This window comes from Macadamia integrifolia, unplaced genomic scaffold (assembly GCF_013358625.1).
Source record: "Macadamia integrifolia cultivar HAES 741 unplaced genomic scaffold, SCU_Mint_v3 scaffold_56A, whole genome shotgun sequence".
Lineage (NCBI taxonomy): Eukaryota > Viridiplantae > Streptophyta > Magnoliopsida > Proteales > Proteaceae > Macadamia > Macadamia integrifolia.
Window position 1 is genome coordinate 509698 of NW_024870669.1, and position 25734 is coordinate 535431.

Here is a 25734-nt window from a genome sequence, read left to right on the forward strand (position 1 = left end):
AAAAAAAAAAAAAAAAAAGGGATAATTTTTTATGATACCATAAAACTTGGCTTGATGTAGAAAATGGAATCTGAAACATAATTTGTGAGATACTAGAAGTAAAAGCATCATGTCAACACACTCTGGAAACCTATACCCCTAACTGTGTTGTGAACCTATTGAATTGAAACATTGTTTCCAATCTTCTGTAGCTGTCAGATCCCTCTGTCCGTACATATTAATGAAACGTGACCTTCAGCTGTGTCATGGCTGTCATGATGTCATCTCAATTCATCATTTAAAATCTTCCATATAATCCATGACTTATGCTGTTTGGGTTAGTAGACATACGTAACATTCCATGTACCATGTGTTTCATCTTGTAAGGCTTGAGGTCGTTGATCTCCACTTTGATCTTTTTGCCATCTTGAAGGCCAAAAATCCCAAAAGAACGAGTCATTTCAGACAAGCTAGTCCATAGTGATGTTCAGGTGGTGCAATGGGGAAGCCATGTATTGTAATCCTTACCTGATTGTATAGGGTAGGATATCTTGCATTCTGCTGTTAGATTGGGTGTCTGTTTTAATTGTTGCACTTTTTTGTTTGTTCTTTTTTTGCTTAATATTTATGAAATCTTATTCATCCAAAAGATCATAACCATTTGCTTGCACCCTAAGGTCTGTAAAAACTTACCAGAAGTATCCGTCTTTCGATAGGTTGAAGGTCAGAATCCAAACCATAAAAATTTTGCCACTAGGAATTCAGCATGTTAAGTCTTCAAGATTTCAATATTAATAGACAAAGGTTGATACACATTGAGTTCCTCCCACATGCCCTTTAAAGAACTGTAGTAATAAAAACGGGTTTTCCATTTTACGTGAAGGAGAAAAACTTCTCATATAAATCTAATAACCTAGACAGGTTTTTGTATTGTGAGAAACTCTCTTTGAGTTCATCCCAAACACCCTTGGCTGTGGTGTGAAACATAACTATTGGATGGGGTAATGTTTTTTGTCAAATATGATACCAGTCCTCTTTCTTTATGATAATGGCAAGAAAGTTCTAGAGAATTATAAAGACCATTAAACTCCTTAGGGTCCGTTTGGCAACTGACACTTTCCCTAAAACCCATTATTATAACATTCCCCCTCAAGTTGGTGCATATATATCACATATGCCCAATTTGTAGATAATAGGATGAAACGTCTTACTATTAATACCTTTAGTAAATACATCAGCTAGTTGTTCACTACTAGGAACAAAAGGCACAATGATAAGATCCATATCTAGCTTCTCTTTGATGAAGTGTCGATCGATCTCCACATACTTACATATGCCCAATTTGTAAATAATAGGATGAAACGTCTTACTATTAATACCTTTAGTAAATACATCAGCTAGTTGTTCACTACTAGGAACAAAAGGCACAATGATAAGATCCATATCTAGCTTCTCTTTGATGAAGTGTCGATCGATCTCCACATACTTACATATGCCCAATTTGTAAATAATAGGATGAAACGTCTTACTATTAATACCTTTAGTAAATACATCAGCTAGTTGTTCACTACTAGGAACAAAAGGCACAATGATAAGATCCATATCTAGCTTCTCTTTGATGAAGTGTCGATCGATCTCCACATACTTACATATGCCCAATTTGTAAATAATAGGATGAAACGTCTTACTATTAATACCTTTAGTAAATACATCAGCTAGTTGTTCACTACTAGGAACAAAAGGCATAATGATAAGATCCATATCTAGCTTCTCTTTGATGAAGTGTTGATCGATCTCCACATACTTGGTTCGATCATGTTGGACAAAGTTGTGAGTAATGCTAATGATAGATTTGCTGCCACAAAAGAGCTTTATAGGAAGGGCGGTGGGGATAGCCAAATCTGTGAGAAGACCATGAAGCCATAGAAGCTTACAAATGCCATGTGCCATAGCACGGAACCTGCTTTGGCACTTGAATGGGCAACCATAGCTTGCTTCTTGCTTCGCCATGTAACAAGGTTACCACCAACAAAGGTGCAACAACCAATAGTAGACCTGCGGTCATCAGAGGAACCTGCCCAATCAGCATCCATGAAAGCCTCCACCCTAAGGTGATCATGAGGAGAAAAAAGATGCCACGTCATGGGGAAGATTTCAAGTACCGAAGAATACGTAACACAACTTCCATGTGAGTTGAGTAGGGATCATGCATGCACTGGCTAACTATGCTGACATAAATGCTATGTCATGGAGTGTATGAGAAAGATAGATCAAGCGCCACACTAATCTTTGATATCTCCCGTTATCCGCAAGATCACCTACTCAGGTGACCGTTAGCTTCAATAGGAGTGCCTACCAGCTTACACCTCAACATGCCTATCTCAGAAAGAAGATCAATCAGATACTTTCTCTGAGACAAGTAGATCCCACAAGACTTGACAATTTCAATGCCAAGGAAGTAACGAAGCTGTCCTAGATCTTTGATATCAAATTCCTCACTCAAGTATCTTTTGAGGCGAGAGATTTCTGCCAGATCATCACCGGTAACAATAATATCATCTACATAGACTATTAGGATAGTAATCTTCCCACCAGATCTTTTGATGAATAGAGTGTGGTTGGTATTGCTTTGAGAGTAGCCTGTAGCAACTATAGCCTTATGGAAACGCCCAAACCAAGCACAAGGGGATTGCTTTAGCCCATACAATGCATGTTTCAGCTTGCATACCTTCCTTTGGGTTTTGGAGCAAGTGAACCCAGGATGAATGTCCATATACACTTCCTCCTCAAGTTCCCGATGAAGGAAGACATTTTTCACATCTAACTACTGGAGATCCCAATCTAAGTTAGCGGCACAAGCTAAGATAACACGAATTGTGTTCATCTTAGCAACTGGAGCAAAAGTCTCCTAGTAGTCAATCCCATAAGTCTGAGTGAAGCCCTTGGCAATAAGTCTGGCCTTATACCGATCCACTGTACCATCAGCCTTATGTTTTACTGTGAAGACCCACTTACACCCAACTGTCTTCTTTTATGATGGAAGACAAACCCGATCGCATGTGTCATTCTTCTTCAGAGCCTACATCTCTTCAACTATAGCTGCCTGCCATTTCCACACTCGCTTCTTACCAGGTATAGGGAATGGATACAGAGGAAACTGAAGACATAAAACCATAGCAGGAAGGAGAAAGTGAGTTATAAGAAACAGTTTTAGCAATAGGATGTAAAGTACAAGACCTAGTGTCTTTACGAACAGCAATAGGCAGCTCAAGGGATGGATGAACAGAAAGAGAACTGGCATGGCAGGGTAGATGTTGGATGTGTAGTGGTCTAAGTCTGCTGTCCACGACTATAAACACGTATCTCTGGCCGAGGCAATGCAGGAGTGTCACTCTCCCCTTGAAACGGGATACTGGCAAGGATAACAAGTTCAAGAGGCGGCCATCTTCCACAATGGAAGGTGACTCCTCCTGAAGGTGTCATAGTGTATTAAGATGCAGATTCATGAAAGACAATATCCATAGTCACAAACCAACGCTGAGTGGGAGGATGAAAACACTGATAACCTTTCTGAGTAGGAGCATACCTTCGAAAAATGTAGTAGAGACCACGATGATCAAATTTTCCATGAGGATGATGATCACGTGTATAGCAAACACTACCGAATACCTTAGGAGGAACAGGAAAAGCAACGGAACTTTGGAGAAGATCCAGAGGGAAGCTGAAGGAATGGACTTGAGAAGGCATTCGGTTGATAAGAAAGGCAGTAGTGAGAATTGCGTCACTCCAGTATTGGGGAAGAACATGCATCTCAAACATAAGAGAGCATGCTACCGCACAAAGGTGGCGATTCTTCCACTCAGCAACCCCATTCTAAGCCGGAGTATCCACACTAGTCTGATGGATCATCCCATGATTGGAAAGGTAAGCCTGAAAGGACCCTTCAAAGTATTCATGACCATTGTCGCTTCGAAAGATCTTAATGGTAGCATTGAATCGAGTTTACAGTGAAACAGCTGAAAGCAATAGAGGGTCTCGCCCTTAGTTTGCATCATATAAACCCAAGTGGTCCAAGAATGACAATTAATAGAAGAGACAAACCACCGATAACCATTGATAGACACATAGCGGGATGGACCTCAGATATCAAAATGTATCAATGAAAAAGGAGTCACTTTCATTTCTAGAAACAAAATTAGTGATATGGGTTTTTTTGGCCAAAACATATGCCTCACAAAAAAGCTTACTCGAGTTACAATTTTTAAAAGAAGGAAAAACCCTAGCTAAAGTTCTTAAAGGGGGATGTCCCAATTGAAGATGCCACTGTAGTAACTCAGAGATGGGAGGTGACGTTGAAGAAGTCTGAACTCTGAAGAGCCTGACTAGAGACCCATGTTGAGTCATCATCAAGTAGATATGGACCACCACACACCCTACTAGAGCCAATCGTTGTCCTTGTCACTAGATCCTAAAAAACATAATGAGACGGGAAAAATGTGACTTTGCAATTAAGACGGGAAGTAAGACTATTAATAGACAAAAGGTTTGTGGGAAAAGAAGGAATACGCAATACAATAGAGAGGGATAAACAAGGGGTACATCTAACAGAGCCCTTTCCCAAAATAATGGAATAAGTCCCGTTAGCCAACTTGACCTTACCATTACCAAGGTAGGTAGTGTACTGTGAGAAAAGATGCAAGTAGCCTGGCATATGATCAGAAGCCCCAGAGTCTATAGTCCAAGGGGTAGAAGGGACAAACATAGTATAGCCACAGAAGGAGATACTTGACCTAGAAGGGGTGAAATGAGCAGACCTCGCAGTGGTTGGTGCAAAAGACTCTGGATGTGTCAAAAGGAGACGGAGGGTAGTAAGCTTATCAGATGATAGCGAGGTTGCTGAAGTGCTAGGAGTAGAGTCAGAGTCAGAGTCGGGGCTCTCAGTATGGCTAGCTTGCCCAAGAGTACCGGCATGACCCTTCCCTCACCTTTTGCCAGATGTATCAGCAAGACGACCATTAAGCTTCCAACAGTGCTCCTTGGTGTGATGCTTCTTCTCATAGTAATCGCTCTTCATTGGAGTCCTGGTAGAGTAGCCACTAGACTATGGAGCTTCACTAAGGGACTGAGTGCTAGAGACAAGTGCAGATCTCTCAGTAAGAATGGCAGCAAGCTATGGAAGCATAGTGGTACGTCGGTTATTCTCAAGTTGGATCACAACATAGGCTTGATCCAAGGTAGGAAAGAGGTCACAACTCTAAACCTAGGACCGCAGCTCATCAGACTCCACATTCAGACCTGCCAGAAAGGCATAAACTTGGATATTGTCCTCTCGCTTATGAAAACTAGTGACAACTGTAAGGGTGGAAGGAGTATACTACTCATAGAAGTCCAGCTCAGTCCACAGTGTCCGCAGCTTGTAGTAGTACTGTGACAGAGTGAGCCCTCTTTGCCTTAGATCACGAACCTTTTGGCGAAGCTCAAATACTTTAGCATTATTCTCCACCTGGGAATAGATATCCTGGACAGACTTCCAGATCTTCGCAGTGGAGTCAAGGAGGAGATAGCCATATGAAAGCTGTGGCAACATGGAGTTGACAAGGAAGGCCATAACCAGAGAGTTGGCAAACTCCCACTTGCCAATCTTAGGACCAGTGGTTGGACTCTTCGAGGTTCCAGTGAGGTACCTGTAATAGCTATGAGACTTAATGGAGATGCAGACCGAGCGTGACCACATCAGGTAGTTTGTGCCATCAAGCTTGATAGCACAAAAAGGAAAGGTAAGAAGAGCCATGATGCCTCTGCCAATGAAAGTAGATGAAGAGAGATAGAGGGAGGCACAAATGGAAGGAGGCGCTGGAAGAGAGAAACGAGAAAGAAAGAGATGGAGAAGAGGGAGAACACTTGTGTTTCGGATCCTATGGCTCTGATACCATGTTGGATGGGGTAATGACTTGTGTCAAACATGATACCACCTCTATTTATAATAATTGAGAGAAAGTTCTAGAGAATTACAAAGACCATTAAACCCCTTAGGGTCTATTAAGCAACTGAAATTTTCCCTAAAGCCCATTATTATAACAAACATTGGTAGCCATAGAGCGCTCCATACTATTCCATAGCCAGCAAAGTACTGTAACATAGCTGTCCATTCAGGATACTCAAGATCAATCGTAGTGGGTGGTGGTTTAGTTAGGAAATCCATTTTTCGTTTGGTAGTGATATAAACCCGAACGGTAACCGTGTCTACAAGGGCTTTTGAGTCACCCATGGCTTGTACGATACTCTACGGTACCCATCAATACGTTTATTTGCCCGAATGAATGAAAGTTTAAGGGTATCAGTACGTATCGAACCGTATCGGCAGATACAATACCTATATAGCTTGATATGTGCAATCCTTCTCTTTAAAGGGGTAGATGCCTTTCATGAAACCAGAATCGTGAAAAGAGAGACCGTTGTTATTTGGGAAAAATCACCAGTACTTCTTGGATTAAACTGAGATCAGGCTTCACCAATAATAGGCAAGTGCACAACATCATCCTAGTCGCTCATATTCTGAAAGAACCAAATCCTATATAACTATTTCAATTGAATGCACTTGTCTCTTAATACGGTGTTATCCATTTTAGTTTCACGACCCAAACCCAGATACAGGTAAAGATACAACCCTCACGGGCGCTGATCAAACGATCGACAAATACCAACAAACCATCCATAACAAGCTTCATAAATTCAAATCTCAAACTAAATAATCAACTGTTATAAATCTCAAGTGTTCCTACTGGTGGCAATTTAAGGTATGTCCCAGTTAAAATTCGAAATCTATATTATTAGAGTTTACCTCTGATTGTCATCACTACATCCATCTAAGAAAACATAAATAATAACTAATAAATAAATCTTTGAGTCCTCGAATTCCGCTTTAAGCAATGCTCCATCTCAATTATCTGTGATTTTAAAATAATGGATTAAGCTAGTTCAATAAGGGAAAATAGTAAGAGCACAACGTAGAGCAAACAATCAAACAAAAACAATGGTTAGAACAAGCAGTTTAGTTTCTCAAATCACACTTTTAATAAAACACGATCATTTGTAAATATACCTTTTTATCACACTTTAGCCGGCACTAAGGAAAATAAGCTGCCGCTGCCCATAATATGAGAGGGAAACTTGACCCCCACAATCACACAATCACATTGTCGTCACCACTATGACTAGATATACACCACTGTGCACAGTAGGTATAAGTCCCGCAGCTAACGGAACACCCCTCTCTAGTTTGGTATGGAGCAGTCTATTTATCCTCACGCACTTTTTTTTTTTTTTCACTTTCACAAAATCTCACTTTCACAAAATCACCTTTCATAAAATCACTTTCTTTTAGAATGCACACATGTGAAAACACTGGTAAATCTCCAAATAAGAATCAACATCAATACACTTCATACAATAATATTCATCTCCATCAAATATCAATCACCTCCATAAACTCATGTCACACATAAACACAATTCAAATTAGCATAAGTTAGCACATCTCAACGGTACAAGCATACCAAACATAACAATATAAAATCAAACCACACACATGTGGTGTAATCCCACTATAATCCACTTACGTCAGTCTGCATGTTTCCTACTTTCATTTTTTGAGCTTTGAATGCTCAAGTCAATCACCACCTACAATTAGGTACACTTCCTATTAATCTCCTAGTTCAATACCAATTCAAATACCTCACTTTCCCCTTAAAAGTCAACTAAAAATACCACCCTCTCAAATGGTGGTCAAACTTTAGGAATCAATCCCCCTCGACACATATTATCACCCTTCTGAAGATGAGTATGATTGGTCGAGTAATTTATGAGTAATTAGAACAGCTCAAATCTCAAGATGCAATTTTCAAATTTCAGTAAATCTGAAATTACTATTCTGTTGATCAGATGCCCACAAATTCGGATTGCAACCGCCCATATGACAACTCTACTAACCCCCAAAGTATGCCCAAAAGTTAACTTCTGGATTAAAAGTAATTGGGAAATACAGTTTCAGGTCTCTCAATTTTCCCCAATTTGACGGGTTTTTAAGTAACATTCAAACCGAGAGTTAGATCCTCTCCCAGAGTGGATCGATTCTCACTCTATGGGAGGGGAACCTATGGTCAAAATATAGGCCTCAACCCATGGCTAGATTTGAAGTAATTCAAAAATCAAGATTTGGTCAAGAATAAACACTTATAATTATCCAATAAAGAACTGATGTTGGGGACCTTCGTTGGGCCCAAATTATAGTCAATTGCCCATCCTAGGTACAATATCGAAGCTCTAAAATCTCATCTAAAACCGACTAGTATTGGGTCCCAAAGAACACCCTATCAGTATTGGGCCCCACGATTTGGGTCTTAAGAAAAGAATATTAGATTTGGGTCCATTATTGGGTCCCAAGTAAAGAATATTAGATTTGGGTCCCAAGTAAAGAATCCCACATAAAGATCACTAGATTACCTGATTAGTTTGATTTGGGTCCCAAGTGAATCATTGAATCAGTTACTTAGAATCAAAGTTAACTCCAAGGTTTTGGGGGTGGAAACCAACAACTATTAGGAATTAGGGACTACAACCCAGTTCAAGAATCATAATTAGTGAAGATTTTGACTTACCTGATGTTTTGGATCAAAATAAGATAGAAGATCTATCGAAGTAAGTCCTGCAGCCTCCCTTCTCCAATTGTAGTACAGATTACAGCGAAAAATCCCCAAGAAAAGGTAAATCTTGATTCTCTCTCCTCTCTTTCTCCTCCCTTTCTTTCTTTCTTTCTTTCTTTCTCTCCTACGTTCCTATTTCTTTCCCTCCCTTCCTCTTCTTTTATAGCTCACAATCCCCTTTCTCCTACTCCCTCTCTATCTTTCTTTGTCTCAACCTAGGACAGCATCTTTCTTTCCTTCTTTTTTTCTAACTCTCTCTCGGGTGGACTCTCTTTCCCCTCCTACGATTTGCTTATTTAAGATGAGGACCACAACAACTTAAAACAAAAGAACAAGAAAGAATCTTTGAAATAAAACCCCTCCTTAACTTACTACTAACAGTAACATGATTTGAACCTAGGACCTCTAGTTAGATAATGTAACAACCACTAGGCTAACCCTCCTTTAGCTGTTAACTAGGCCCACAAGTTAAGTTTTTGAAGTATAACATACACATCAGTCCCTAAATATCCCATTGTCCATACAGACCCTACAAGTTAAAAAAAAAACAACTAATAAGTTATAAATTTTGAGGCATTACATTTAGTGTTTATGCATGATATTTGTTATATATGTATATATATATATATTTTTTTTTATACTCTTTCTTTCTTTTTTTATTTTTTTGCTTAAGTGTATAAAATTATGTATCCTGTCCATTTATGTGCGTCTCTTAGTGTTCTCCGATATGATACAATACCCTTTGATACATATCTTAAATTTAGCCGACCAATACAGCAACCAATACCAATAGTTTAATCCTTGGTTACAATATATATATATATATATAATAAAGGGAGGAGGTTAGGTATGCTGCAGACTTTCTTAGATTTAGTGGCTCAACTAATGGGAGGGCTGGGATAGGAGGGGCATAGGGGACTTTTCAAAAGGGTAGAGGAGAGATATAGACACAGATCTGGGTATACTGGCAGCATACCCAGCCTTTTCCCATATATAAATTCAGAGAACACTAGGTGCAGCCCCAATGTAAAAATCCAATCACCAGCACATAAAACAGTATATATAGTGGCTCACTTGAACTGGAAAAAGTGAATAAAGATTGGTTCTAACAACTTAGAGATAAATCTGATAGTCATTCAGATGCAGAAGTATAAATAAAATCTGATAATCAGATATAGTAGTGACTGATTAAGGTCTGAGAACAATCAGCGATCCTTAAGGCTACTTTTAAGGAGGGGATTCATTCTCTTTTATTCCATTTAGCATCCTTGAACATATTATTTTTGACCTATCTGGAGGACCTCTCCTTACTGGGGGTTCAAAAGTATTCTGGGATCTGTAGGAGGGCCTCTCCTTTGCGGTTGGATTAAATAAACGTTACTACAATCAAGGCAAATGACACCGATTGAGATGTAAATAGATGGTTCGAGGAAAAGTGAGGGGATTAGAATACACCCTTCTTCCTGATCCCACAGCATGTCAGGCAGCACTTTTCTATTGAGCTGCAGGTACAGTTGTTTGCTGCCTGTCTGATTCAATGTGAGGTAGATAAGTTGAACTAAAGCTTTACATAAACAATTTATAACGTACTTGATACAGGCTTACATCCCTATTAGAATACACCCTTCTTCCTGACCCTACAGCGTGTCAGGCAGTGCCTTTCTATAGAGCTGTAGGTACAGTTATTGGCTGCCTATCTGATTCTATGTGAGGTAGGTCAGTTGAACTAAAGCCTTACATAAACAATTTATAACTTACTTAATACAGTCTTACAGCCCTGATGTGAATTAACTCTGGTATGATGATTTCCAGGGGGCTTTTGTATGGAGTTGCAAAGCACTGGTTTCAGAGGTGAGGCATGTCCACCACATTTTCTTTTTCAACCCAAGAAATTTGTTGTAGAAATGTTTACTTTTACCTTTTCCCTGTAAGTGCATTTTTCCAAATCTCATGACTTTAAGAATTTTAGGGTTTCTCATCACTCATCAGTTGGAGTTGGAGTTGGAGTTACACTCTGAATTAGATCTGTTCACTGATATTGTTTCCCATGTTCTGTATAACTTGGATTATGCTTCTAACACATGAAAACTCAAATCTATCTGTGCATCTTTCCCTCTCTTTGTTTGTGTGTGTTTTTAATGTTCTAATCTGCTTTGGGTATAAATTTATTTATTCATCCAAAAAGAAAAAAAAATGTTCCAAGAAGATGTGAACTATGTTAACATAACAGAATTGCGCTTAGTGTATAATGAGGACAAACAAAAAATGCTGGTGTATGGTCTTCAAAAATGATAATTTTTTAATCCTGCCATGGTTGTCAGAGTAGAGAACTATGCGCTCATTTTATGTGGATATTGTTCCATGTGGAGCATATTAGTCTCATGGCTTTTGCAATTTTATTTTCTGTTGACAAAGATGTGAGATAGAGTTGGGGTTTCTTCCACACTCAATCTTTATTTTGGCACTGTATGTTGACTATTGGATTCTAGCATAATAATCTACTAGAAGGTGTTCATGGTCATGGTCACAAAATCAGATTGTGCTAAAGATTTTAAATGCACTAGAATACGGAAAGCAACCTCACAGAATGTTTGGTAATGCAAACCAGACAGAAACAACCCTTTCATCGATCCGTTGCTCAGGTTGTATGAAACCACCTAAGCAATAGGGTGTTGAGTACAAGATCTTGTCCTCTTATGGGCAGCAATAGGTAAGTCAAGAGAGGGATGCAAAATGCTAAGAGACTTAGAAAAGAGATTAATAGACGGAGTATAACCTGGATCACAAGGTGGCGGCTGACTGAGTAGAGTTGGTGAATATGTGGTGGTGTCTATTTGCTGCTCTCGAGGCCGACAAACGTGCACTTTCACATTAGGCTGATCAGTGCTTTGTATCTTCCACTGAACTCTCAAGGAACTGAAGGTAGTTAAATAGGAGGGTCCAGGAGAGGAACAACAAGGGGCACATATTCACCAACCATAGGATCCCCCTAGAAGAGATGTTGGAGAATAATAGGCAGGAGATTCATTAAACACCACATCTATAGTGATGAACACGTGATGAGACAGAGGATGGTGGCACTTGTATCCCTTTAAGGTTGCAGAGTAGCCAGTGAACACACACTTGAGTCCCTGCAGATCTAACTTGCTATGGAGATGGTGATTCCGGGTAAAGCAAACACAACTGAATACTTTAGGTGGGATAAGAAAAGTGGATGATTGTTGTAGATTATCAAATGGAGCACAAAAGTCAATAACTCGAGTGGGCATTTGGTTAAGGAGTTAAGCAACTGTCAAAATGGCTTCACTCCAGTACTGGGAAGGAACATGCATCTCAAACAAGAGGGAGCGAGCCACCTCTAATAAATGGCAATTCTTGTTTTCATCTACACCATTCTGAGCCGATGTATCAATACAACTGGTTTGATGGAGGATCCTGAGTGGCAAGGTAAGTCTGACAAAAACCATCCATATATTCCTTACCATTGTCACTACGGAGAATTTGAATGTTGAATTGGGTGCAAACCATGCTGAAAGCAGGGAAGATTTCACTCTTGTGATGCATCAGATAAACCCAAGTAACCCTTGTAGTGCAATCAATAAAAGTAATAAACCAGTGATAACCAGAAATAAAAGCACAATGGTAGGGCCCCACATATCAGAATGGTTTAACAGAAAAGGGGCAACACTTCTATTATTTAAATTGAATAAGTAGAATGGGTTTGCTTGGCTAAAGCACAAGCATCACAAAAGAAATCCTTTTGGTTACATTTCTGAAATAAACTAGGATAAACTTTAGCTAAAGTTTCAACAGGATGATGGCCCAAATGTCTACGCCACATTAACAAATCAGATAAAGGATCTAAAGCAGAACCGGTCTGATGAGCTTGACAAGCGGAGATGTCATCGTCGAGCAAATAATGACTACCATGCACTCTAACCACAGCCAATCGTTTTCTCTGTCACCTGATCCTGAAAAATGCATTGAGAAGGGGAAAACATCAATTTACAGTTCAGATCAGTAATGAGACAGCTTATGGAGAGAAGATTATTTAACAAATTAGGAACATGTAAGACAGATGCTAATGATAAAGTGGGAGAACAATTGATAGAACCTTCCCAAAAACAGAGGAGATGGGAACCATTTGCTACCTAAACCTTGTCTTTACTTGAGCAAAGAGAGTTCTGGAAAAAGAGATTAGATGATCCATTCAAGTGATCAGTGGCACCGGAGTCAATTATACAAGGACGAGAGACAACTGCTGCACAATGACCATAGAAAGAAATACTTGAATAAGCAAGATTGGAGTCAGAAAGGACTAGAGTGGATGCAGAGGCTAAGGTGGATGCAGGTGCAATGGACGATGAAGGCTCCAATTTGGTCATCAAACGCCGGAGCATAAGAAGCTCATCCAGCAATCTGGGTCTGAACTAAAGAATTGTTGGAACTCCACTTCTTTTATGATGCACCAGCAGTAGTCGGCTTCTCAGTTTCGCCTGTGCTATATCCAACATATCCGTGTGAATTGATGGAGAGGTAACACGAATGCAGCCACATTAATTAATTTCTCCCATCTGGTTGAACAGAGCTCATAGGGAATGAACGGAAATCATTATGAGTCCCATGACTCATCCCTTCAGTTCCAATTGATGCGGTGGTAAGTTCAGACATAGTTACCTATCAATCTTTGCACACAGATTGGAGGGAAACTAGAGCATGCCACAAAGGAGAAGCCATGACCAAGATCTAAAACACGACGACCATCACAAACCTGCAACAGGGAAACAATCCCTAAAGAGAATCGATCAGGGAAGATAACCCTGAAAAGTTGATTAGGAAAAAAAAAAAAAACTTAAAAAGGAAAAAATCAATCTGAAAAATAGGGTCTCTCAGATCATGGTTAAAGATTTGAGAGACCGAAAGAAGGAGAGAGAGAGGAGGCTCTCGGTGGGCTGCCGGTGATGGGTAGAAGGCGAGAGAGAAAGAAGAGAGAGTGGAAGGGGAGGGAGAGAGAAGATGGAGGCGGTAGGTGGGAGGTGAACAACAACAATAAACTCAACCTTATCTCAACTTAATGGAGTCGGCTATATGTATCCATTAAAAAAAAAAGATGAGAGATGAAAAAAGGACGAAGGTAAAAAAGCTGGGAAGAGAGTAAAAGGAAAGAAGCACAACCCAATAAGGAGAATCTTAGTTAGATGGGGATGGCTACATGAATCCTTGCCCTCCAATAGGATCTATCTAATATTCTAATGTCATACTTGGGACAAGACCAAGACTATGCATGTCATTCCTCACAACTTCACCTATGGTCATTTTAGGCCTGCTCCTAGTTCTTTTAGCTCCTCCAATCTGAATTCGATCACTCTTTACTGGGGCATCCTTAGGCCTCTTTTGAATATGGCCATATCATCTTAAACGACTTTCGTAGAGCTTGTCGTTGATCGGGGCAACTTTCAAATCAGCTCTACCATGCTCATTCCTTACTTTTATACTTCATAGTTTTGTCGCACATCCATCTTTACATCCTCATCTCAACTACACATAGCTTCTCTATATGATACTTCTTAACTGTGGAACATTCTGCCCCACACATCATGGCTGGTTGTAAAACAATCCAATAGAATTTTTCTTTAAACTTAAAAGGGATACACCAGTTACACAACACATTGGATGCACCTTTCCACTTCATCCATCCCACTTTAATTCTCTGTGAAACATCACCCTCTATGTCACCTTCTTTGTTTATGGTTGACCCCGGATATCTAAAATAGGCACTTTGTGGAATTTCTTTGTCCTCGATCTTCACCGTTTCATTATCCATCATAGAGTTGCCAAATTTACACATCACATACTTCGTCTTTGATTGACTAATATTAGAACCTCTTATTTCTAAGGTATATCAACATTGCTCCAACTTAGTATTAATCCTTGCTTTAGTATGATCCACTAAAACGATGTCATTGGCGAAGAGCATACACCAAGGGACCTTTTCTAGAATGCTCTTGGAGAGAGAGAGAGAGAGAGAGAGAGAGAGAGAGAGAGAGAGAGATCTCATGTTTGAATGTGGGGGAATAATTGAATGTCATTGATAGCCCGTGAATAAGAGGACATATTTACCCTTACACCCATATTACAACAATTAGGAACAACCATAGGTAGTAGGAACAAATTAATATATTCAAGTCAAGTACATGGTGAACTAGGAGCAGGAATAAGTGAATAATACTGATCTGGAGGAGTTCCAGTAGTAAGAGTCTAATTACAAGCAATGACTAACTATAGTAAATAGTAACTAACTAGACTTAACCCACTATTGACTTATCACCAACTCTCCCGCTCTCGGTACAATATTCAACACTCCTCAAGCTAGAGTTTATATATAGGGAAGTGGTTCTCTATTCCGGGATCATGACCTACGCTAGCACTCCCTATGTCTATGTCTCTCTTCCATAAAACAAGGGGAAGATGTGTCTTTTCACATGGGGAGGAGAGAAATAGACACATGGGAGCATTGGCGTAGGCTACGCTCCCAGAGAAAGTTATTTTTCCCATATAAGAATGGATATTAACACGAAACCAGTCTTGAACATATATTGCAATCGAAGACGGCTAGTGAACACTGATAACATCATAAGGTTGTTGCAAACAAGTAACCATCTTTAATAGATAAAACTATTGTTGAGGACGGGTGACGTATCGGTTAGGTATTTTAAGAGATGTATCGTATCAGAGATATGAAAGATACGCACATAAATGGTCAAAGTATGCGTGGAAATACACTTTTGCATAAAAATAAATAAGAGATATGTAACATGTATCATGCATAAACACTTTTGAGAGATAAGGGTGCATTCAAACATGGTTCGAAATTTCGGAATTTCGGTGTTTTTTTTTTTTTTGCTGAAACAAAATAAGGCCCGAAATAACATTTGTACAATATTTAGGTATTGTTTCAGTATCTCTCCTGTCTTTGTATATTCCATGTATTATAAATACCATATCTTGGTCGAAATTTCGGTATTTCGGTCAAAATTTCTATTCTGTCTCACCTGTCTCGGTGGTTTCGGTTCCATTTGCATATTTGAAGGAAAAACACTCTAACAAGCCTCTAATTAGCCACATCATCACACATTTTGACTTCCATTGGACTCCTACAAAGATCTACACATTCAAAGCTTAGAAAAGGTAAAGTTCTTTCTCCAAAACCAGGTAAAATTTTCAGAACAGTTCGACGGTTGCTGCCAAACAAAGGTGTAACTCTAAAACAATGCCATGTCCTAATATTTTTGCATTTTTATGATCTAAGCATGTTTATTAACCTTAAAATAAGTTACCCACCAAGTTTTAGGTCAAAATATGGCCGTTTGACCATCAAAACAGTCAACCGAAAAAAAAAATACTCCATTTCGGCCGAAACGAAATGAAATGAAACAAAATTTTGAACCTTGCATTCAATTGAAATTGTCATAAAGGATGAGGTTTCTTACATATATTGATATACCCTACATGTATATAAATTTTCCAACTCAATATCAATTGTTTTTCGCAATAAAATATATTTTTTTTCAGGTTGAACACTTTTCGAGTTTCTAAGAATTTTTAAAATCTATGAACAAATTGACGCAACTTGATGCAATGTTTTAGTTTTTTTTACCTGAATCTACTCAAACATAGAAAAAAAAAGTAAAAAACAAAGACGTGGAAAAAAGTTCGAACTTTTTCAATTTACCTCTCTTGCACTCTGTTTAGCTTCAATGGATGATTTTGTGTGCTCAAATCCTCTAAACATCAGTTTGATTGTAGATTCTGAATCATTTTCTATGAATGATTCAAAGCCCCAAGTCCAGAATGAAAAGGAGATCGATTGTGCAGTTGTGCTTCAAATTCTGGAAACTTAAGTACCACCAACGAGAAGAATAAGCTCTATTTCGAAAGTGAAATGGGTTTTGTCGATACATATCTTAAGTATTGGTACATATCGGTGATGGTGAGTATCAATACGTATCAGTGCGTATCGGCCAATGCTTATTGATACGTAATGATACACTTCACTTAAATTTTTTTTTTTTTTTTTAATCGGGACTGATACTTTAAACCATGGTTGAGGACACGAGTTGATGATGCGAACCAGAAAATAATTATAATCCTCAGCTGATAACTTGAGCAGATAATAATAATAAATAATCTTCAAATTAACCAATCTCCCCCTCACGTGTAGCACTGCACGTGGACAAATAACGCAGAAGGGAACACTAAAGGATAATCCATTATCGTATGGCAGCAATAACCAACATCATGCAGGGTGAGCGTCATAGAAAAAATTTCATAATCAAGAGCAGCCACAATAGTATCAATAGTAGGAAGGGATTAGATCAAAGTAAATAAAGAACTCCAACATAGGAGACAAATAGGGCAGAATAGTATTAAATTGATAATCCAACACGAGAGCCTAATGTCCTCCAAATTCTGGTGAGAAGCTCCTTACTGACAATAAATCTAACCCCCAAAATATTGAGTTGATCCAATGGCTGGTTTGCAGTATATATAGTACGCCCACCAAATTAGCAGGTTACCATGAAACCCATGCAAAACTAATCCTATCTGGTAGATCTTTTGACCAAGTGTAGTGATCAATCAAACAAATATGACTGGAAAAAATTGTTGGTAATCCGATGGCTGAATCTTAATATGAAGAACATGCACATAAATAGTTGGTAGCTGTTTGAGATTTAAAATGTAACCGCAAGCGTACGAATCAGTGTAGCTACGGGTCGAACACAGGGAGAGCAGCCACCTTATTTTTTATTTCTTTTAATAATGCGAAAGTGAACTGATTAATGGTTGTGATCTAATTCTAATTACCGTCCTAAAAATAACGTCCTAACCATTCGTCATCTAAGAATTTAAAGACGCAAGCCACACAATTAAAATTAAATAAATAAATAACTAAAAGTAAACAACCCACGCAATTAAAAAAAAATAAATAATAATAAAGGAAAAAAATGCTGAAATAAAAATAAAGTAAAAGAAAGGGGATAAAGCTAGAGAGAGACTCACAAGCAGGTTTCTCTACTTAGCCCGAGGGATGCATCATAATATGAGCTTCCCTACTTGACCAGAGAGTTACTCTTACAAGGGTTTCTCTACTTGGCTTTAGGGAAAGGGAGACAATTAAAATAAAAGCAATAAATGGATGGTTCTATGGCTAGGAGGGGCAAAGCCAACACATACACTAGCCATGAACCTTGGGGGAAAGGGATAGCAATAATGTAACGACTGAAAATAAAAATCCTAAATTAAGAAAGAAAGGGTAGTCAGAAGAGGGAATGAGAGGGGGGAGAGAAGACTACTGAAGAATCCTACTTACTTGAATCAATGCTTGAACTTGAAAAAAAAATTGCTCCACGGCTCGTGATCTTGTCACCTAGATCTAAGCCTAGAACTATAACTTAAAAAATTACAACTCAATTGCATAAATCATAAACATAAAAAGAACTGAATAAAAATAAAAGAGTGCTTGCATTAATTGAAATAAAAAAACTATTACAAAAGTGATTAAAGCAAAAATAGAGAAGAACTAAAACTAAAGAGAGAAAGAGGAAGAGAGAGAGCAACTAAAGAAAACTAGAAGAAGAATGAATTGTCTCCCCTCCTCTTACATGAGTTGTATTTATAGGGAATGGAGAGGTAGGGTAACAATTTTTTATTTCCTAAAAGAGAGAAACCCACAATTGATTGTGAGATCTTTTGAGTCCAAAAGTGCTAAGGTGGAGGAGAGAGAAGAGAGAAATAAATTTCCTATAATTTTTTTTGCTTATTTTCTTTCCTTTTTTTTTTCCTAATTTTTTTTCTTCTTTTTCTCTCTCCTAGGGACGATTTTCTTCTTCTTTGTGTGATTTGAACAATATTTGGTGATGATGTGGAGGAGAGAGAAGATTTGGACAATCTTTGGTTCTCCCCTTTTTTTTCTCTTTCCTTTTTTTTTTCTTCTCTTCTTGCTTCCACGATTTTGCTTTCCTTTTTTCTTTTTTCTTTTTCTTCTCTTCTTGCTTCCACGATTTTGCTTGCTTCTAAAGCAGAAAATCTTCAACAAAATCTTCTAAAAAAAACAACCATAAGATTCGAACTTGAGACCTCTTGGTGAGCAAGAGAATTTTGTACACCATAGCTCACCAACTAAGCTAGGTAGTTGTTGTTACCAAAAACAAATCTTTAATCACTTAAGGATGTGGTCCATCGATCCTTGTTGGCATTTGGAGTATTCCTTGTACCTCTGGGACAATTGCAAACGGGCTGGTTCTGCATCTCGGTTCAGTTCTGATCCATTATTCTTTTTCTGACCCGAAAAAGAATAAACATTTGTACGGGTGACCAAACGAATGTGTACTTTTAATTGAACACGTCCATCTTGCTCAGAATTTCATCCTCTTCGCAACCATGGAAAGAAATAGGACCTCTTTACGTGTAAAATTGAAGATATAGCTCCCGATAGTCCTTAAGGCCTTGAAAATATAAAACCTGCAAAAAGAGAGTAAAACCCAAGGTAGCTCCATTCTAAATATGTAAAATGCATGTTTTACTACCCTAGATTTCACACATAAATGTGCTCATCAGAATTCCCCCACACTTAGACTTTGCTAGTCCTCGAGCAAAACAAAAAGAAAAAGAATAAAGATAAAAAAAAACTAACTCACTTTCGTAGGAATCACGGTTGCACTTAGCATGTGCAACAAGCCTTTAAACCCCTAGGTCACCCCTAGTGGACGAGTTGTGTCTCGTGGGTGTTTGCAGTGAATATACACCCAAAATTCAGAATAAACAAATCCCAACTTTGGCTAAAGGTAAGGCTTATACCGATCCGGAGCAAAGATAATTTGTTTTACAAGGGACCCCCACACTTGAACTTTTATTACCCTTTATCAATTCCAGGCACTAGCATATTTCTTAATTTGGAACTCACCTCATCTCTTCCAAAACATCCTTATCTTAAGGCAAAACCACTTGTGAAGAAATAGGGAACCAATGACTAAAGCGTTGGAGTGTTTTTGACCAAACATGTTACCAAGCAATAATGACATTTGCACATTTTTTTTCTCTTTTTTTTTCTTTTTTTCACTAATAAACTCTATTCTACTCCACTACTTTTGGCCTGAATGACATGGTGGAGCAAACACCAGACACCCAAGTTACTATGTAGCTTCGCTTTTTGCATATGTCTACAAAGGCAGTGATGCTAGAGTTACTTCAGAAGTTTCCTCCCAAGGAATTTCGATCAAGACACCACGCTTCCTGAGGCGCAATGCCCTGTCTAGTTCCAAGGGAATCAACTCTTATTCTTCTTTATACCAGATTTCACATTTCATTTAAAATTGTGCATTTGTCAACCCATGCCAAATTAAAAAGAAGGTCTCAACTCCAAATCAAAAGTACAAGGAACCCACAGACTTACATATGGTCCATCACCATAAAACAGGGGTCTCTTATTTTTCAAAAGAAAGTCCCATCTCAAGACACATGCTTGTTTCTTTCTTCTCAACAAGGTTTTTATATGTTCAAAATGGGTACCTTAATCAAAAATTTTATTTTCATACATCAAGCAACCGAATGGTATGATCATTAGCCAAAAGCCAAAGTAGGACTTCATCCTTAGCAAGCTCAAAAAAATAAAAAGAAAAACAAACAGAACAAAGTAAAAAAAAAATAATAATAATAAATAAATAAATAAAAACTGGTTTCCCTCCCCCACACTTAAGTCATGCAATGTCCTCAATGCATGGAAAAAATTAAAAGCAAAGACAATGCAAGGGGGTCATACCTGAATAACAGTTAGTCATCAGTGTAAAGAGGTTCATGGAGATCCATGACCTCTTCACTACTAGTAGTGGGAAACTCGAGGAACGGTTTCAAACGCTGACCATTAACCTTCGAAATTACCCCTGTTCCTGGATTCAAAATCTCCACAGCCCCATGGGGATATACATTATGAACAATAAATGGGCCATCCCATCGGGATCTAAGCTTACCAGGAAAAAGATGCAATCGAGAGTTGTACAATAAGACCTTATCACCAATTGCAAAAGATTTACGCAGAATGTGTTTATCATGGAAAGCTTTGGTCTTTTCCTTGTAAATTCTAAAACTTTCATATGCTTCATTCCTAAGTTCCTCCAACTCAGATAGTTGGAGCCTACGATGAATTCCCGCATCAGACAAATCAAAGTTAAGCTTCTTAATGGCCCAAAAGGCCTTATGCTCCAACTCAACTGGTAAGTGACAAGCTTTTCCATACACCAAACGGTAGGGAGACTGACCAAGGTCGGTCTTGAATGCAGTCCGATGGGCCCACAAGGCATCAATGAGCCTAAGGGACCAATCCTTACGGTTGGGATTAACAGTTTTCTCCAAGATTTGTTTGATCTGCCTATTAGACACCTCCACTTGGCCACTAGTTTGAGGGTGATAAGGGGTAGATAACTTATGGGTGATCCCATACTTTTTCATTAAGGCCTCAAAAGGCCGATTACAAAAATGAGTACCCCTATCACTAATTATTGCACGTGGTGCACCAAAGCGGGAAAAAATGTTCTCTTTGAGAAACTGGACCACCACTTTGTGGTCATTAGTTTTACAAGGTATGGCCTCTATCCATTTAGAAACATAATCAACGGCCAAAAGTATGTACAAATTCCCAAAGGAATTAGGGAATGGTCCCATAAAATCGATGCCCCATACATCAAAGATCTCAACTACCAAAATAGGGTTGAGGGGCATCATGTTCCTTTTATTGATACGGCCAAAAGACTGGCAGGCAGGGCAAGCCTTGCAAAAATCAAAAGCATCTCTAAAAAGAGTGGGCCAATAAAATCCGCATTGGAGAACCTTTGCGGCAGTCTTCTTAGGTCCAAAGTGTCCACCACATGCATGATCATGACAAAAAGAGAGAATAGAATGTTGCTCATGATCAGGAACACATCGTCGGATAATCTGATCCGGACATATCTTAAACAAATAAGGATCATCCCAGAAAAAGTGTTTAACTTGGGAATGAAACCTATACTTATCTTGAGTGGACCAGTGATCCGGAGTCACACCTGAAACTAAGAAGTTGACAATGTCAGCAAACCATGGTTCACTAGACATTGCAAATAATTGTTCATCTGGAAAGTTCTCGTTGACTGGAGAATCAACAGTCAAGGAATTGGGAAGCCGGGATAAATGGTCTGCAACTAGGTTTTCAACTCCTTTCTTATCCCTAATTTCTAAATCAAACTCTTGCAAAAGTAAAACCCACCTAATGAGACGGGCTTTGGCATCCTTCTTCTGAACTAGGTATCTGAGGGCAGAATGATCAGTATACACCACCACATGTGAGCCAACTAAATAAGACCGAAACTTTTCTAATGCAAACACAACAGCTAAAAATTCTTTTTCAGTGGTTGTATAATTGAGTTGTGCATCATTTAAGGTCCTACTAGCATAGTAAATGACAGTGGGTAACTTATTAATCCTTTGACCTAAAACTGCTCCTATGGCAAAATATGAAGCATCACACATCAGTTCAAAAGGTTCAGTCCAAACAGGTGGTTGAACAATGGGTGCATTGGTCAACTCCTTCTTAAGTTGCTTGAAGGATTCTAGGCACTCTTTGGAAAACTCAAAAGTCTGATCTTTGACAAGTAATGAGGTGAGAGGTCGGGCTAACTGACTAAAGTTCTTAATAAACCTTCTGTAGAAGCCTGCATGCCCTAGAAAAGACCGAACATCCTTAACAGATTGAGGAGGTGGTAAATTATCAATTAAATCCACTTTGTCTCTATCTACCTTAATTCCCTCCTTGGATATTACATGGCCTAAAACAATACCAGATTTAACCATAAAATGGCATTTCTCCCAATTAAAAACCAAATTCTTAGATATGCACCTTTTCAAAACTATGGAAAGATGATGAAGATATTCAGAATAGGAATTCCCATGAATTGAAAAGTCATCCATAAATACTTCTAAGAATTTTTTGACCATGTCAGAAAAAATGCTCATCATGCATCATTGGAACGTAGCAGGGGCATTGCAAAGCCCAAAGGGCATACGCCTGTAAGCAAATGTTCCATATGGGCATGTAAAAGTGGTCTTATGTTGGTCCTCTAAAGCAATTGGGATTTGGTTATAGCTAGAATATCCATCAAGAAAGCAATAGTATTCATGTCCAGCTAACCTCTCTAACATCTGGTCAATGAATGGCAATGGGAAGTGGTCCTTCCAGGTTGCCGCATTTAACTTCCTGTAATCAATGCACACACGCCATCCTGTTTGGACACGGGTAGGGATCAACTCATTATTGGCATTAGGAACTACAGTCACACCAGACTTCTTAGGCACTACATGAACTGGGCTTACCCATTGGCTGTCAGAAATAGGATAAATTATTCCATGATCCAAGCACTTTAGGATCTCTTTCTTAATAGCTTCCATCATCACTGGGTTAGCTCTTCTTTGGGGTTCCGTGGATGGTTTGGAATCCTCCATAAGATGTATATGATGTTGCACAATGGAAGGGCTTATACCCTTGATATCAGCCATGGTCCAACCTAGGGCTTCCTTATTATCTTTTAACACTTTAAGTAACTCCTCTTCCTGGCTAGAAGTCAAATTTGAAGAAATTATTACAGGAAGAGTCTGGTCAGGCCCTAGGAAAGCATATCTCAAATTAGATGGCAACTCCTTAAGATCTAGCTTAGGGGGCTCAACTATGGAAGGTTTGGGAATGGAATTGGAAAGGGGTCCTAAGGGCTCCACAAGTGTGTGAAGACTCAAGACTTCAGAAAAGAAATTTTCACTATCATCATCCAACTCATCCATACACTCTTGGAATTCTGAATCAAAATCAATATCAAAGTTGGTAACTAAATCATCAGAAAAATCCAAAAAATCCTCAAGCATATTGATCTCTTCTTCCATATGTGGTTGCTTGCCAATCCTAAACATGTTAAACTCAACAGTTTGGTTACCAAAAGATAATCTTAGGAAACCATTCCGGCAATTGATTAATGCATTACTGGTAGCCAAGAATGGTCTTCCTAGAATTATTGGGATCTCATCCTTGGTTGAGAAGGGCTTAGTATCTAACACAATGAGATCAACAGGGAAAATAAATTCACCCACCTTTAGTAAGACATCCTCAACCATCCCTTTTGGAATCTTAACAGACCTATCTGCCAACTGAAGAGTAGTTCCAGTGGCTTTCAATTCTCCCAATCCTAGTTGCTTGTACACATGGTAATGTAAAAGATTCACACTTGCGCCAAGGTCAAGTAAGGCATGCTCAATATAGGTGTTGCCTATGACACAAGATATGGTAGGGCTCCCTGGATCCTTATACTTGGCTGCTATGGGCTGAGTAATTATGGAACTAATGTTACCTGCCAAGAACGCCTTTTTGGGCACACTAGTGATACGTTTGTGAGTACACAAATCTTTCAGTACCTTTGCATAGGCGGGGATCTGGGATATGGCATCCAAAAGAGGGATGTTTACTTCTACCTTTTTGAAGACTTCTAAAATTTTGTCCATGGAAGCAGTCTTCTTTTTGTTTACCAAGCGATTAGGAAATGGGACAGGATGAACATAAGGACTGTTAGGGATTTGCCCCTGTTCAGAAGAATCATTTTTGGTTTCCTCAACCAAATCATCTTTAGTTTCAGAAAAATCTTTAGGTTCATCAGACGAACCTGGAACAAGAGGCACATTTGTGTCCTCAACTGAAGAAGAGTTAACAGGAGTAATAGATGGGGAAGATTTAGGAACGCTCTGTAGGTACTCTTTACCACTCCTAAGGGCATAAACAACATTACATTGGTTAGAGGGCCCTTGTTGAGTCTGACCTTGCACTATATTCAGTGGTGCATTAGTTGGTCCTTGTAAACTAACAGGCTGATGATGCCTAGGGTTAGGCTCTGGTTGACTGGGTAAAGTTCCCTTCTCCCTCTCACGCATAATTGAGACAACTTGGGTAAGTTCTCTCGTAAGATTTTGATGGCTTGTCATGAGGAGGGCCATATTTTTTTCCAAGTCACTAATTCTACTTGCCTCTCCAGTGTTGGTAAACCCAGGGGGTTGCTGATAAGATGATAGAAGAGGGGCCCTAGGAAAACTCGCCTGAGGTCCTACATTTGACCTAGGAAAAGTATTTTGAGAAAAAGATTGTTGTGCAAAGGGAGGCCTTTGGGGTCCAGGTTGACCTTGATTATAGAAATTGGAAGGTCCTGCTTGGTTGCCCTGATTCCAAGAGAAATTTGGGTGATTTCTCCATCCTGGATTGTATGTGTTACTATATGGATTATTCTGGTATAAGGCATTAACACTATCATTAGAAGTGCCCCCAGAGGTGTTAGGGCATTCTTCTATGACATGTCCAGGGGACTGGCACCAAGCACAAATCTTAACTAAATTGACTGATGATGGCTCTCTAGGAACAATAGCCTCAATCCTCTTGATTAGGCTATCCAAATGGGCTTCCTTGGCTACTATCCCATCCACAAAATATCCTTTTCCTCCTATGGTTCTTTCACTCTCTTGGGTTGATTCCCACTCACGGGTTTTGTCAGCTAAGTCAAGTAAAAATTCCCATGCTTTTCCTTCATCTGTAAAGGATGTGAATCCCTCAGGGCACATAGACTCTATCATTTGTTTAGTTGGATAATCAATACCCTCATAAATTATTTGACATAAATGCCATAGGTCTAGGCCATGGTGAGGGCATTCTTGGAGTAGATCCTTGAATCTCTCCATAAGCTTGGAAAATGACTCACTAGGCTTTTGCCTAAACTGAAGGATATCACTTCTAAGCTTATTGGTCTTGTGAGTTGGGGAAAACTTCTTAAGGAAGACAACTGTGAACTGTTCCCATGAGGTTATGGAATTTGTGGGTAATCCATACAACCACTTCTTAGCTTGGTCTTTCAATGCAAAAGTGATAAACCTAAGCTTAACAGCATCATCAGAAAGCTGTTGGATCTTAATTAGAACACATACCTCTTCAAATTCCCTTAGAAATA

General features: G+C 38.9%; 1 long non-coding RNA gene and 1 other non-coding gene across 2 annotated transcripts; both read left to right on the forward strand.

Annotated features, from left to right (window-relative positions):
- Window positions 1-1184: 1184 nt before the first annotated feature.
- Window positions 1185-10531, forward strand: LOC122071677. Its single transcript, XR_006138243.1, has 2 exons — window positions 1185-10188; window positions 10280-10531. It is a non-coding gene; the product is annotated as an uncharacterized LOC122071677 (long non-coding RNA).
- A 14890-nt stretch (window positions 10532-25421) lies between these two features.
- LOC122071699 lies at window positions 25422-25528 on the forward strand. The gene has a single exon (XR_006138252.1). It is a non-coding gene; the product is annotated as a small nucleolar RNA R71 (small nucleolar RNA).
- The last annotated feature ends 206 nt before the right edge of the window (window positions 25529-25734 follow it).